The 16,058-nt window shown below is 40.3% G+C and overlaps 1 pseudogene across 1 annotated transcript in view; it reads right to left on the bottom strand.

The window, feature by feature from the left end:
- Nucleotides 1-14,042, bottom strand: part of LOC116559086 — an 80,949-nt pseudogene extending 66,907 nt beyond the window's left edge. Inside the window, exons 1-2 of the transcript XR_004272293.1 lie at nt 13,995-14,042; nt 12,419-12,599 (exon numbers count right to left, since the gene is read on the bottom strand). The product of XR_004272293.1 is annotated as an importin subunit alpha-1 pseudogene (transcript). The remainder of the gene's footprint in view (nt 1-12,418; nt 12,600-13,994) is intronic.
- Between the last annotated feature and the right edge of the window lie 2,016 nt (nt 14,043-16,058).

Here is a 16,058-nt window from a genome sequence, read left to right as displayed (position 1 = left end):
ATAGATTAATGCCAATTATAAAATGGCTTGAGGAAGTGAGTTTGATCTCTTTTTCCCCGTCTTTGCCCTTCTGCCATGGGATGACACAGCAAGAAGGCCCCCACTAGATGCCAGCCACTTGATCTTGGACTTCCAAGCCTCCAGAATTATGAGCCAGTGAATTTCTGTTCATTATAAATTATGTGGATGGGCCAGGCATGGTAGCTCATGCCTTTAATCCTAGCACTTTGGGAGGCCGAGGCAGACAGATCACTTGGGCCCAAGAGTTCGAGAGCAGTCTGAGCGACATGGCAAAATCTTATCTCTATAAAATACAAAATTAGCCAGAATGGTGGCACATGCCTGTGGTCTCAGATATTCAGGAGGCTAATTGGGAAGGATTGCTTTACCCTGGGAAGCTGAGACTACAGTGTGCTATGATTGTGCCACTGCACTCTAGCCTGGGTGGCAGAGCAAGATCCTTTCTCAGTAACTAACTGACTAACTAACTAACTGACTAACTTGGCTGGTGAGGTGGCTCATGTCTGTAATTCCAGCACTTTGGGAGGCTTAGGTGGGAGGATCACTTTAGTCCAGGAGTTCAAGTCCAGCCAGGGCAACATCATGAGACCCTGTCTCTACAGAAAATTAAAAAATTAGCCAGGTAACGTGAGGTAACATGAGGTTACCTGGCCGTAATCCCAGCTATGCAGGAGGCTGAGGTGGGAGGGTCACTTGAGCTTGGAGATTGAGGCTACAGTGAGCCATGATTGTACCACTGCGCTTTAGCCTCGGTGATGGAGCAAGACCCTGTCTCTAAATAAATAAATAAATAATAATCCAGTCTTTTATATTCTGTTATAGCACAGAACAGGACAAAACAGACTAAGACACTTGTTTTCTTCCTGGCTTTCCTCTTCCCTCTTCTAAAGGGCATCTAACTTTTCTTGGCTGTAACACATCCTAAAGATGTTCAGCTAAATTTTCTTCCATCATCACATAAATATGAAGAGGCTAAAGTAAACCTTTTTTCCACTCCTTTTCTCTTCTCTTCTCCTGTCCTCTTCTTTTCTCTTCCTGTTTCTTTTTATTTGTAGGAATATTACAGGTTAGCAATTATGTTCTGACCATAAAACTTGGTGTCTGACACCATACAGGTTACTTTCTAGGCATTAACTCATTTAATTTTCACAAAACCCCAAGAGGAAGGTGCTAACATGATTTCAATTTTGTAGATGAAGAAATTGTGGCTTGCGGAGGTTTAATTGCTTACCCAATTTCACCCAACCTGTAAGTGGTGGCACTGGAATTGGAATCCAGGCAATCTGACTTCGAGATTTGTTTGTGCATTTTTTAGATTTCTCTGTCCCTTTAGACATTTTTACTGGATGTAGAATGTGGGGACATTGGTACTGTTGATGTTGGTGGAGAGCTGGGGAGTTCTGCTGGGAAGTAAGGAGGATTTGGTGTTTATGAGTGCCTGTATCTGTGTGCCTTATCCATGAAAAATGGTTTCTCCTCCTTTATTGTCCACCATCTGTGTCACACCTGGAGGCACTCAGTAGTTTTTAGAAATATGGATGATTCATACAACTATTTTCTTATAATGTCTAACCTCCCAGAGGAGGGACTGGAGGGGAAAGTTCATTTACAAAGATCAGCTATGCTCGTAATGGCATCTTAATTTGGTGAGCTGGAGAAAGCCAGGCTGCTAATTGATTAGCTTGTTTCTTGACCTGCTAATTGAGGCTTGGTCTTTATTCACAGGGCTCCTAGGAAGTTTTGGCTTCAGTTGTGTGTCCTGATCTAAGCTTGCCAAAATCAGATGCTATGGGGTGTAGAGTTAACAAGCTGGCAGAGCATCTGGAGATGTAATGTCCATGCCGTTATGGAAAAATGAGGAACTTCCCTCCCAGTTAGAGATGATTGTTCTGTTGTTACAAGCTTGTTCTCTTAAATACCTCTACTGTTACAATTCTAAAATATAAGACAATTTCTTTTTCAATAAGGGAAAACTGTGTATGTTTAAGTGTTATTTATATTACAAACTAATACTCTCAAGTAAGTGCTTGGCAGTCACAAGTTGACTCGGTTAAAATAGTCCATCTAGGACTAGCTTGAACAGGGAAAGTTTCTGTGGATCTTAACCACCCTTTTTGGAGAGTTAAGATGTGCAATACAGTTTGCAGAGAGGGAAACAGTCAATAAAAGGATTTCTGACAGGGCATCAACTTTTGTTGAGCGCCTTGGGTCTCTTGTGCACTCCAATCAGGAGTAAGCTATGCTCTGTGTTCTCCTTGGTATCTTCCTCTGAGTCCTCAGTCTGCTGGGAGGTCAGCTGCCTCACTCAGTGCTTTATAGACACGGGCCAATCATAAGGCAGAAAGGAGGCTGGGTGCAGTGGCTCACACCTGTAATCCCAGCACTTTGGGAGGCCCAGGCTGGCAGATCACTTGAGGTCAGGAGTTCGAGACAAGCCTGGCCAACATAGTGAAACCCCATCACTACTAACAATACAAAAATTAGCAGGGTGTTGTGGCACATGCCTGTAATTTCAGCTACATGGGAGGTTGAGGCACAAGAGTCACTTGAACCTGGGAGGCAGAGGCTGCTGTGAGCTGAGATCGTGCCACTGCATTACAGCTTGGGCAACAGAGTGAGACTCTGCCTAAAAAAAAAGAAAGCAGTAAACATTTGTTTTCCATTTTCAAAGTAACGCTTCCATAGTACAAGAAGAGAAAAAAGCCACTTAAACCTTCTGAAATAATAACAAACCATGAGGGTTTTTTTTGTTCAAAAAATAATATCTTTCTTAGAGGACCGACATGAAAATATCTTTAAAGCATAGAGTACAGAGCCTAGTCCTCAATAAATGGTTATGACCATTTAGTTCATATTTTAGTGCAGTTTTGGATGGTTACCTATTTGTCTTCCCCCACTTTTCTTCCAACCCAACCCCTACTTCCTTCCTTCTGCCTTTCCTACTTTCCAATATACAAACTGTGGTCTATATACAACATGGTAACCAACTTATCATATGTTATTTTGTCTATTTAAACTGAGTAATCATTATTAAGAAAGCAGGGCCCCACACCCAATTCACTTTTTTTTTTTTCTTTTTTAAATGACTACTTATCATTGTGTTCCTCTGCATGGAGTCAGGAATGGAATTGGATCTGGCATCCCACCTGCCCTCTGTCCTTATCTCCCATCCTCATTTCCTCCTGGCTTTCCAAATGGCCAACAACTGGAAGCAGCCAAGTCCAGGAAACACACTAATACTAACTTCAAAAGATGAATTTGACTGGGAAGCACTTGCATAAGCAGAGTATTCTTAAAGTTAAACAAAATGAAGCTGGCCAATATGTGGTTGAGATCTCAGAGTAATAAAAATGTTGTGAAAATCGGACTTACCCCTTTGCTCCCTAGTCTTCATTTCTACTCCAGCTCTCTTCTTATTTGATTAAGCAGTTGAGTCACAATTTGAACTTTGGGATCTTCTTGCTCAGAATCATTTGGCCTATGGAATCAATGAGTTAGAAATCAGGTTGTGGTGAAATGATTTCTTATTTTTATTCCAACACTGTGATTCTGTGAATTTTATGAACAGGAGGGGGAAAACAATGCCATCAAATAGCATTTACTTTTGAAATTTTCCTTAGAGCCGCACAACTTGAAGTCTATTTATTCAATTCCTCTGAAAGTTGGGTAGTCTTTAAACACGTGTCAAGGCGGCCAGGCTTAATGCCTGTATATTTTACTAAGAGGTTGGTGGGCTTATTTGATTTAGCTCATGTGAGAAGTTTAATTGTTTTCTTCTTTCTTTACTGGCAGTGATATCTCTGGTAGAATAAAGCTTTGTCAGCCACCCCCTTTCATTCTTTATACGCGAGAGATGGGAACTATGGATGGCTGATGTTTTCTTGAGGTTCCCAATAGACCATGTGTTTCACATCAAGTGAGCTAATACCTTTTCAGCTGAAAACCTTTCAACGGCCTCAAGTTTCCAGACCAGACTTTACCTCTGGCTCCAAACAGATCTGGTCTTCATGTTGGTTCACCCTTAATATTGGCACAATAGATGCTGATTCATGAGAGTAAGTCCCGAGACCTGTTTGGGATTATGCCTCAAGTCTTAACGCCCATTATTTCCCCAATCCAAGTCTTGCCGTCCTGTTATGGGAGGCTCTGTGCACATTGATGATGTTAATGGCATTGGTGAATAATTATGCCCCTGGATCTTCATAAGAACCCAACAAAGTAAGTATGGCTATTATGTATATTTTACAGACAAGGAAACAGGCTTAGGGAGATAAGGTCACTTTCTCAAGGTAGAACAATGATTAAAATTTAAGTTTGTAATACCAAAGTTTACACCATTAACCTCCAAATCACACTTTCTCTGCAGCAGGAAAGGTAAGTACCAAGCCCTGGGAGGGTAAGACATTACCTTTTTCTTGTTTCAGTCAAATTAATTTAGAGCAAAAGTGATCTTTGAGATCAACCCCAATCCCACTTTCTTTATAGATGAAGGAGACAAGATTTGTGATCATAAGTAATTTGCTCAAGGTCGAGCTACTGACAGTGGTAGCACCAGAAAGAACAAAGGCAACCTGTGCTCTTTTCAGCACAGTATGTTGGGAAGGCCAAGAGTGAAATGACAGAGGAGCGAGATGGTATTGACTAAGAGTTAAGAGAACTAAGGGTTTTTGTCCCAAATTAAAATGAGATTACACTTTCTTGAAATACAAATATAAATTAAAGGATCCTACACATGTAAGAAATCTGGAAAGCTTTCCTGATCTTCTAGTCCCTCAGTAAAATTTATACTCCTTTTCAGGATCTCCAAGGCAATGCATGATCTCTCTCTGGCTGCTCATCCTAATCTCTGATGGTGCTAACCTCTTTGAGTCTTAGAACCCAAGCTCTTTTGCTGCCATCTTATCTGCTGCTTGACCTAGTCTTTGTAGGGCTGGCTGCTTCTGTACACCTAAATTTAAATACCTGCCCTCAGAGAAGTCTTCCATGATATCACTGCATGTATGCATGCCCTCTGCCCCATCTTTTATCATTTTATCTTTTATTTTTCTTTAGCCTTTACTACTATTTGTAATTATTTCTGTATTAGTTTGCTTGTTGAATGCTTGCCACTCCTTCCAGATTCAAAGTTCAGTAAAGTTAGGGCCATGATTGCGATGTTCAACATCTATACCCTGGCACATTTGTTGAGTGATTGGCTGGCTGGCTGACTGGTTGGCTGACTAGATAAATGAATGAATACATTTTCACCTGCCAAACACTAAGCATCCACTCCTGAGAACAACTGCCTGAAGCTCCCAATGGGGAGAACTTTACTCCCATTCCAATTCCAATTTATTTTCTAAGACTAGTAAAGTTACTAACACTTCCTTACTTCCTTGCATAATTTTTCTTTTCAAACAAACTAGACAGTCATTTAGCAAAATCTGAAGAGAACAGGGGCAGAAGGCAGACATTAGTTTTAGAGTAGAGATGAAGAATCAAGTACTGTCATCCATGGTACTGCACATGAACAGCATGTGCCTACATGGGCCTGCATAAAACTTCCTTTTTCAAATGTTTTTTAAATAAATATCTGAGCTTCACTTAATGCCCACTTACTTCTTCCTCAATCAAGCTCCTCCTATGCCGATCACCTTTCCCTACTGAAGAGACTCTCTGATGCCTCCTAGCATTCCTGGGGTCTTGCTCAGTGGCAGACACCCCACTGATGTTTGTCAGACTGGCTTCATACAGGAAATGAGCATATTTTAGAAGAACATTAGTCCAGAAGTATTATATAAATATAAAGTTAATGATGATAACAATATGAATAGTGATTATTGATTGAGTGCTTACCATATGCCAGGCAATATGTGGCTTTGCTTTCAATGTTATTTAATTCTTATAATGACCCTTTGGAAGTAGGCACTTTTATTATTTCTGTTTCATGGATGAGAAAACTGAAGCTAAAGTAATTAAAAAACAAAACAGGTTGGGCTCTGTGGCTCAAGCCTGTAATCCCAGCACTTTGGGAGATAGAGGCAGGTGGATCCCTTGAGGTTGGAGAGCAGCCTAGCCAACATGGTGAAACCCTGTCTCTACCAAAAAAAAAAAAAAAAAAGAAAAAAAATTGGCTGGGTGAGGCGGCACAAGCATGTAATCCCAGCTACTCAAGAGGCTGAGGTGGGAGAATTTCTTGAACCTGGGAGGCATAGGGCACAGGTTGCAGTGAGCCGAGATTGCACTACTGCACTCCAGCCTGGGTGACAGAGGAAGACCCTGTCTCTAAAGAAAGAGAGAGAGAGAGAGAGAGTAAGAGAGGAAGGGAGGGAGGGAGGAAAGAAAAAGAAAAAGGAAGAAAGAGAGAGAAAGGAAGAAAGAAAGAGAAAGAGAGAAAGAACAAAGAGGGAAAGAAAGAACAACAAAACAAGAAAACCAAAAGTGCCCAAGCTCACATACCAAATTAGTGCAGAGCCAGCATTCCAAGCTGGTCTCTTTGGTTCCAGAGCTTTTGCATCTAAACACTCTGTCATGAACATAAGTCTTGTCTCACCCTCCCTTTTTCCTGATGACATGGGCTAGATACATAAGATTCAGGAATGATCTACTTGGTGGTATATTCTGAAGGAACCACAGCAAGGAGGCCTGGTGGCCTTTGGGTATGCAAGAGGGGCAGGGACTTCTCCCTCCTGTAGCCCTGGCTGTGTGATTCTCAAGGAACTTGTACCACCCTTGGCAACATGGAACTCTTCCAAGGAGAGCACCAGGACCAATACCGGCTTTGTGATTTGGGGCATAGCATTGAATTCCTCCAAGGTAGAGTTTTCTCATCTGTGCAGTAAGGACAAGAGTAGCAGCTACCTAGTGGAGCTGTTGTCAATGAATAACACGTGTTATTCATTTGCACGTGTATTGTAGGCAGCACTATTTGTACAATGCAAAATTTGTTACTAATGACAGCACTTTCAAGTGAAAAGCCTGATGCCATTTGGACCTGGTAAAAATGATCAGTAAACATTTACTGATTAATTGGCACAACACTGAGGGCCCAAGAGTCCTGAGGTCCATGCCTATTGTCCAGACTCCAGTGATTGCTGGGTCCCAGGCTTCCAATGCTATGGCCCCTGCAGTGGCTTCCATTATTGAGAAAGATAAACGAGGCCAGGCCATAGGTTCTCAAACATCTGAGGTGTTTGCTCATCACAGCGTGCTCTGGAGCATAACTGTGTACTTTAGTCCTGCTCACTGGCACATTTGTATTCATTGAAAGCAATTGCCCCACATGTAAAAGCCGTAATAGTGATAGCCAAATACTCTGTCCTTTACTGACGGTCAGCCAAGCCTTGCATAATGATCACACCGGAAAATCACCATGGAGCAACAAATCTGCTGGGGGAAGAAAGGAAACACTTCCAATCATTTCTGAGTCAGCTTTCTGACTTACTGGTTTTGTTCTTTCCCACATGAAGCATTTATAGAAATGTGCTTGGCTCTGAGAAACAGACTTCCCTGAGTGGAGAGACACATGCCTCAGTTAGGGGTGTTGAGTGGTTCAGGCAAAGTTCTAAAGTGAGAGATGAATGGTTTCATGTTTTGTGGTTCTGAAAGTTGGGGGGTAAGACTTCTTTAGAAGGAGGGTTGGGTGAACCAATCAGACTGAGCACAGAATGCTTCCCCTTAGCAGGTCCAAACCAAACCACTTCTGACTTAGACTGGAAAGCCAAGCTCTGTCCTCATGTCACCGTTTATGAAGCCATTGCATTCTTTAGCAAGAGGATATGGAGGCAAATCACAAAATGAAACAGGAATGATATAAAATCTTACTTTCAGTGGTGAGGTCTCCATTTTTTGTTGTCGGTCCTGGACAAGAGAGAAAAGATTCAGATCCAGAGGATGTGAAGGGCTCTGGGTCTGAATCCAGAACATACTTCATTACCATTTTTGTAACGACTCTTGCAGAAAAGAAAGGAAGCTATATGTTTTATCACTAAAAGTAATCAGGATGCCAGTGACTCCACTTCTCTGTACAAGCAAGGTCGCTTCTTATCCAGTCTGATAATTTGGTCTTAGCCCCACGAGACGAGAAGGCTGGACTGGCCTGGAGTCGTGAGCTTATAAAGCAAACTCTCTGCAACAGAGAGTGCTTGTGCTGCTGTGTCTATGTCTGGTAATGCCTGGTCTTTCAATATATTTGTTCTGAGTATTTATTCAGAACTTCAAAGTCACCAAGAGCAAGTAATCCCTTATACAGTTTAGATGACACGTGCTTTTGTAGGATATTGTGTATACATTTTCTTTCAAAAAGAGAAAAATATTGCCTCAGCAAGTCTGGAAACAAGAGAGTTAATTTCTCCAGCCCGACAGGTTTTTTTTTTTTTTAAATGAGGTTCCCTGAGACCCACTGAAACTCATCTAAAAATCCCAACAGGGTCAGCATTGTATGTGAGGTGTGTGCATCCAGAAGTGGGTACCTGTGATCCTAGCTGAGTCAAAAACTTGGAAGATGTGGGACATGAAGCAACGGATTAGAAATTTGATGACTATGACTATTTGTGTGTATACGTATGTAAATATAGCATCAACACATATGGATTGAAAAATAGAAAAATTTCTACATTGTTATCCATATATATGGATATATATAGATATATAATTATACTTGTAAATATATAACATGCTAAATATCTGGCTGAATAGTTTGCTTTCTCAGTTTTATTTGAACTTAGACTAAGTGTAGACACAGCATATGAATTCTGATATCAGTTATGTAAATAAGATACTGTTTGTTTATAATTCATGGTCTAGGTCTTTTGTCTTCTTGGAAGCTGCTGGTAACATCTGTGACATTTCTAACGCATTTGAACACACCTGACAATACCCTACCTTGGTGAAAGGGGTGAATGCCTATGCCTTTTAGGGAGCAGATCCAAACTTGAAAGGCACTACACCACTGTACAGCTAGCTGGATCTTCTTTTGCAGATTTGGAAATGTTTGCTTAACTGATCTGTGTGGCTGCAGTTTCTAGGTATTTGATAAGGAAGAAGAGGAGTGACATACCTATTCTCAAAAATGAAGCCACAATATAGTCTTGTGTATTTTTTATGTTTTGAAGTTACACCCAGACCCAGGGACATGGCAATATGGTTTGGGGATCATTAGTAATCCCCTGGGAACCTCTTGGTTTCCCCAGGCCTGCTTTCTGAGGTATTACAGTATGACTCTGTGTAGGCATTGGTTTCTGGTATGAATTAACTTAATATATTTATTATATTACTTATGATTTTTAATGAAAACCAGACATAATCTCGTTGGTGTTTCACCAAAGCACTGCCACATTTACTTATTTATTTACTTTTGTGGTCAATGAGGTTTTGATTTTTTTTTTGTAAATCTCACTGATCTTAGGTTAGTGCAAAGGTAATGGCAAAAACCGCAGTTACTTTTGCACCAACCTAATACTATCCATAGACAAAAACATTGTATCTTGGTTTATTCTACACTTTATAGGTTGGCGTAAAAGCAGTTGCGGTTTTTACTTTTTTTTAATGGCACAAATTGCAATTACTTTTACACCAACCTAATAAACAATTCAATAAACAATTATTGAGTGCATCACACACTTTGATGAGTGCTACAGTTACCAGGATGAAAAGACATGATTCCTGCCCTTGACAAATTCAGAGCCTAGTAGAGAAGCCAGAGGACAAATAATTATTTTAGAGACTGTAAAACCTGGTGATTTAGTGACAGGCCCTGGAATGACATCCTCTGGATCTGAATCTTTTCTCTTGTCATTTACCAACTGTGTGCCCTTGGGTAAGTGTCCTAATGTCACTTTATCTCAGAAAGGATCAACAACAATTAAATAAGAGTAAGAACTGTATCTTCTCATAAAGTTATTGTGATAATTAAAAGAATTAATACATGTATGAAGTGCTTCAAACAGTGCCGGGCATGAAACAGAAGTCTAATAAATGTTAGCTGCTACTATGATTCCTCAGAATTATGTGGGCAATAAAAATAAATGTATTTGCATCAAAATTACCTGGTGGTGGGGGAAGCTTAGTAAATGCAGATTCCTGGATTTCCATCTTAGAGTTTCTGATTTAGTAGGTCCAAGTGGAGCTTGAACTTCTACAATTTTAATAAGCACTTGGTCAGTTCTGATGCAGGTGCTCATGAGTTGCATTTGGAGAGGAGCATTGGTATGCTGGAGGCAGAAGGAACATTGAGAAGGTGGGACTGTGTTTGTTTAGGAGTGGAGTCAAGAGAGACCTAATCACATACATACTGAGTTTTGAAGGATGAATAGGAGTATAACAAGTTGAGAGAACAATAACACTTCCAGAGACATAGGGTTGTGGATCATTGTGGTATATTTGGAACATTGGTTTTTTCATGTGTTTGGAGGTCTCTTCAAAGGGGTGATGGTTGGTGAAAGTTGTGTGCGATGAAGTTAGAAAGTGAAAGTAATTTCTGGAGAGTACCTGAGGCCACCTAATTAAAGCATTTCAGTGAATAAATAGGTCAAATTGGTTTTTGATTTCTGTGGACAAAAACGAGGGATGGATTAGAAGTTTGATCTTGCAGTTATTCATGATGGTGATAAATTGAAACAGTCACTACTGGGCTAGTTAATCAGTGTGTCATATTCTCCTCTGATAACCAGCACTGAGCATTTCTAGGGAGAATTCAGCTTAGATGCTGGTAGTGGGGATATTTAGACACAGCAATGAGTTAAAAATAAGAATGTGAGCTCTTTTCCTTTTCCTCATATGAATGTTCCCCAAAAGGGTAGGCTTTCACCTGTCTGAGGTGTTTAGATATTTGGAATATTTTAGATTTGTATACTTGGATGCCTGGGAGTACTTAGGTAACAACTCAAAATGTCTACTCCATAAAATGAGAAGAGATCTTGGGGAAAAAATGTTACTATCTCTTTCTTTAGCATCAATAAAACTATGAAAATAATGGGAAATGGTCAATGGCCTTACAGTACAGATAAATAATTTCCAACAGAATATGTGATTTTCTTCTTGCATTGTTTTAGATGAAATCAGATGCATTCAGGGTGGTATGGCCATATACCTTGCATTGTTTTAAACCAAGGTAATTTTACAGTAAATTTGAACAAGAAGAAGAGTCCATGCAAAATCTGGCCATTGCTTTACATTTAACCTTTACATTGCTTTACGTTAGAATAAAACTTTTTGTCAATTGTTTGGTGGATTCTATGAGTCACTTGATCCAGCAGGGGAAAGAAAGGAGATTCTTCAGGAAACCTTGTTTGGTGACATGCAGTTGTTGGTGAGGTAAAGAGAAGGAACTAAAAATGTAGTCAGAAATTGATTAGTTGTCAGAGTCATTCAAGAGTCACTTTTCCTTCTTCCTTTTTAAAATTGTCATTCTTCAGACTTTCTATAGACGCTGTTTATTTATCATGCTATTAGCAGAAACTATGCTGCTCTAAAAAGTTACATAATCAAACCAGATCCTCATCCAGTTTCACTGCAGGGACTCTGCCCACTGTGTGCTGCTCTATTATTATTGTATCAGCTTTTAGCAATAACTGACGCCTGTCTGAGATAAAAATTGATACTTGGCAGAGGAAAAGAAAGCCTGTTCTTTTGTGCTTAGGTCAAGTGGCTGGAAACTTGCTTAAAAACCGTTTGGGAGTCAAATTGGAATATCTCTCAGTAACATTTCCTCACTTAGGTACAGTAACCAGAAGGTAGCATCCAAAAAATGTAAACCATTGTTGGCTTCTGGATGTCTCTGAGAGAGCCTCTGTTTAGATTAATGGACGGCCGACTGAATAGGGGGTCATGATGGGTGGCCAGACTCTCTGCAACACAGTAGGCCTATTGTATGCCTAAGAGTGACTAAATTCAAAGCGATTCATGGCTTAGATGCTTCTGTAAATATACATTAGCCTTTAAGCAAACCAGAAATTATACCAACTTTTAGTTTTTTCTTTAAGAGAAGAAAGTAAGGGGGAAAAAAAAGGATGAAACAAACACCAGAGAGCTTTCTTTTGCAACAATGCCTTCTTTTCCTTTTGACGTTGCTTTTTAAAGTTGCCGCGGTCCTGGGCGAATGAATATGGGTTTTTATCCCTTGAAACAGAGGCCTGCTGTCTGATGGAGGATTCTTTTTCCTGCTTGATTGGCAGGACTTTCTGTCTCAGTCCCATTAGAGAAGGAATACTGTTTAGATTTCGACACAAGATATTACCAGTGGAATAAACAGTGCTATTTTCATGATAAAGTGGATGTTTAAGATTAAGGGTTTATTTAAGCCCACTGGTGAATGACATTGCACTTGAATTAGGAGGCACTCCTACGGGAAACAAGTTTTATCAACCTAATTTTGCAATTTTCCAAGCTCTTCCTCCGAAGCAGACAGAAGCAAAGATACTTCCATAATCTTCTGTTGATTGCGGAACGCAACACCCAGAAGTAAGCGCTTGCAAGCTTAAGACAAAGAGCTCCCGTGTAAACGGCAGGGGGAGCTCGAGGACTGGCTGCTTCGCGGCCACGGAGAGGAAAGGCGAGGAGTAGTTGGAACAATTACCCGACTTCCCCTCTTCTTTCCTTCTCTTTTTTAAACGTAGAAAAGGAAAAAGAAAAGGATCATCAGCAAGAAAACGAAGGGCGCCAAAGAACCAAATGTATGTAGCTGAAGAACTTGAAAAAAAATTCTGGGGACTCAAGAGAGGAACCCATATTCTCTTTCTCGTTGTCAGTCATTTTGCAGCTGTCCTGGCCTAGTATCTATCGCCTTCTCTTCTCCAGCCACATTCTCCCCTCCACACCCGCTCAATTTGGTCCTTCGAGATTTGGTCCTGTTCGCCAGCACTATAGGCTGCCTTTAGGAAATCCCCCGGCTCGCATGATGTCATCACGCTCAGCGGGAGCGAAACTTCCTAAGCACCCCCCTGGATGGTGCTAACAAAGGTTAAGCACTGCCCCACCTCTTATTTGCAACAGGGGTATCCCCCTCACCCACTTTTTTTTGTAAGGGAGGTAAGGTGGGAGAAGCTGACCTGGGGACACCTGGTTCTCAGCCCAGCGCTTACCCCCAGGGACCTCCCTTAGTCTTTGTACTCCTGTTCTTCATTTGCAAAATGAGGGAGTTGACCTAAATGGTCTCTAAGCGCTCAGGTAGTGTCTGTTCATAAAATCAGAAGTGAGAGGTTAAGTTACCCCAAAGCAAGATTTTTAGTGCAACATTTTGAGGGAATTGAGGCAAAGTTTTTTTCCTGTCTTCTTCCAGAAGTGTGAATTACCTGATTAAAAGTTTTGAATATTTTACTTCTATCTCTGTGGCGTATTGATGAACAAGTTTATTGAACTTTTACCCTATGATCAAAATGGAGATGAGGAGATTAAATTATACCTTAATAGGCAGTTTTCCTTTTGCCAATGATTTATTTATGAGTTCACAGCAATTTCTTTATTAAGTAAAAATATTGCTGATAAACTGACAGATTACACTTGAATTTGCTCTTTTGTTCTCAGAATAAACTTTAAATATTCTTTTTTGAGGAGATGTCCTAATTTAATTGGCCCTAATGAGAACCAGATTGCCCAATAGAATAAAAAGTAAAACGGCAATCTGTGTCACGTTTATCAACCTCCGCAATGGGCAGGGTTGTGCTAAGGTTTGCAATAAGTAGACAGACATGGAGACTAAGAGAGGCTCTGATAAACAGAGATATTGAATGTAGATAATAAGTCAGTCTTAAAATTAAGCATGTGTTTACATTGTGTTCAAAGACTATGAGGCCACTGGGAGACAGAATGTGGGGAGAGTTAGCAACAGCCCTCTCAGCTGGTGACTTCAGGACAGAAACCTCTCAGTTCTCAGTAGGGGCTCCTTAAACAGCAGGCATAAGTGGGTAAGTCAATTTTGTCAAACACAGGAAAGTATATTACATTTCAGAAGAAGACCAAAACATTATTTCAATATGAGTAAGGATTTTCTCTTTTACCTTGGAAGTGAAATGCTCCACAGTTTCTGGAATGTCAGTGTGGCCCATTTTCCCTTAAATATTTGTGCCAGCAATTTCACAGTTTCCTTGAGGGCATATTTTAAAAACTATTCATCTCCACAGTGCCTGCTTTGCATAGGGGCTTTTGCAATAAGAGGTGTTCAAAGGCAGTTGTTGAACTGAATGTTCATACTAGTTTTTTCCTCTTTAATGCAACAGAACAGCTACAGAAACAAACAAAAAAAAAGGAAAAAGAATAAAAGGTCTTGCATGAAGTCATAATTTGGCTCATACTAGGTGCTGAGTCCATTTCCAGCTCTAATGACTGGATGCTCACCACCAGCTTCATCTAGGCTGCTGAGAATGAGCTGCACCAGTTGGGAGATGCACTGTGTATTGCTCAGATCATTAAGCATGAATGTGCTAAGCACCAACACTCAGATTTACTGCAAGCTTAAAGTGGCCATTTCTTAGATCCGGCTTTCTGAGTTTCAAAGAAAGACTTTTTAATGTTAATACTAATGCTGCTTTCTATTTGAGTCACTTTTGAAAAAGAATTCTGTGCTAGGGCAGTGCAATATATAGTTCTGCGACATTACTGAGGGAGAACCAGCAGCATTGTGGCAAAGCACTTAGTTGGATCAGAGCCATACAGAATCATATTTATGCTCACATAGGCATTGTTGCATTTGGGAGGACTTGTTCATGGGAAATGGTGACGATGGTGGTGGTGGAATAGGTGATCAAGCATGTGATGTGGTTAGAAAATCTGTTTTTCCATTCATTGTTTAATCTTCGATTCTTCATCTGTAAAATGGGACCTCTTGCCATTGGGTGTTTTGAAAGCTGAGAAAAATATATGTGGAGTCCCTAGAACATATTCAAAAGTAGGCTTTCCAAAATAGGCAATTTTTGTTATTTAAGTTCAAAAAGCTCTTTTCTTCCCAACTGTACTTCCAAAGAGCTGTCAAATAATATACTTAGCTTTTGATGAAGACTGATACTTTCCAGAATTACTGGGACAGAAACACTAACTACTCATTAAAACAATCCTTTGTGCCTTCAATCTTTTAGTTCGTTTCCTCTTCCTCTATTTTCATTTTACGTCTCTCCTCAGAACAGTTTCTAATTTCTGCTTCTACCGCATCTATTTGATAATAATCTAATATGCTACTCTTCCTGAGAATATTTAATTATTAGTAGGAACAAATCTATCCACTAAGAAATAAAGTATGGAATGGGAATTTTAAGCAATGGTCAACACATTGGAACATGTGTTTTTAGAGTACTGGGAACTTTTTAATGTTCTTGAAATTAAATTCATTGGTGGTAACTAAGTCATCATACATATCATCTACTAAATCACCAGAACTTAAAGATTAAATAATTTATCTCACTAGTTACTTATCTAGAAAGGCCATTAGATAAGAAACATTTACATTCACTCATTTATTCAAAAGAATTTTTTTTTTTTTTGAAATGGAGTCTTGCTCTGTTGCTCTGGCTGGAGTACAGTGGCATGATCTCAGCTCACTGCAGCCTCTACCTCCTGTGTTCAAGCAATTCTTGTGCCTCAGCCTCCTGAGTAGCTGGGACTAAAGGTACAAAACACCATGCCAAGCTAATTTTTATATTTTTAGTAGAGACGGGGTGGTACCATGTTGGCCAGGCTGGTCTCGAACCCCTGACCTCAAGTGATCTGCCCACCTTGGCCTCTCACAGTGCTGGGATTACAGGTGTGAGCTACTGCGCCAGGCCATTTATTCAATATTTTTAAGTGATGGAATATTATAAGCCAAGAACCATTGGTGCTGAAGAGTTAAAAGATTGGCTTGATGCACGGTCCTTGTATAGAGAGTTCCCAGTCTAGAATCAGAGAGAGCTACAATAATGCACTGATAACCTGGAGGCAAAGTGGGGATAACTTAAAGAAGGTTGTTGAGGAGCCAGCTGTGACCACCATGGTCTTGAGAAAGCACTGTGCCTCTCTCTGGAAGAAGAAGACGGCACAGGCCATGTCAGATGTAACCTGGGCAGTCAAGAATTTCCACTGGGGCCATGAAT

This window comes from Sapajus apella, unplaced genomic scaffold (genome assembly GCF_009761245.1).
Source record: "Sapajus apella isolate SASKATOON/1434 unplaced genomic scaffold, GSC_monkey_1.0 scaffold22, whole genome shotgun sequence".
Taxonomy (NCBI): Eukaryota; Metazoa; Chordata; class Mammalia; order Primates; family Cebidae; genus Sapajus; species Sapajus apella.
The sequence above is the reverse complement of the archived record's forward strand: the minus strand, read 5'-3'. Positions and strand labels throughout refer to the sequence as shown.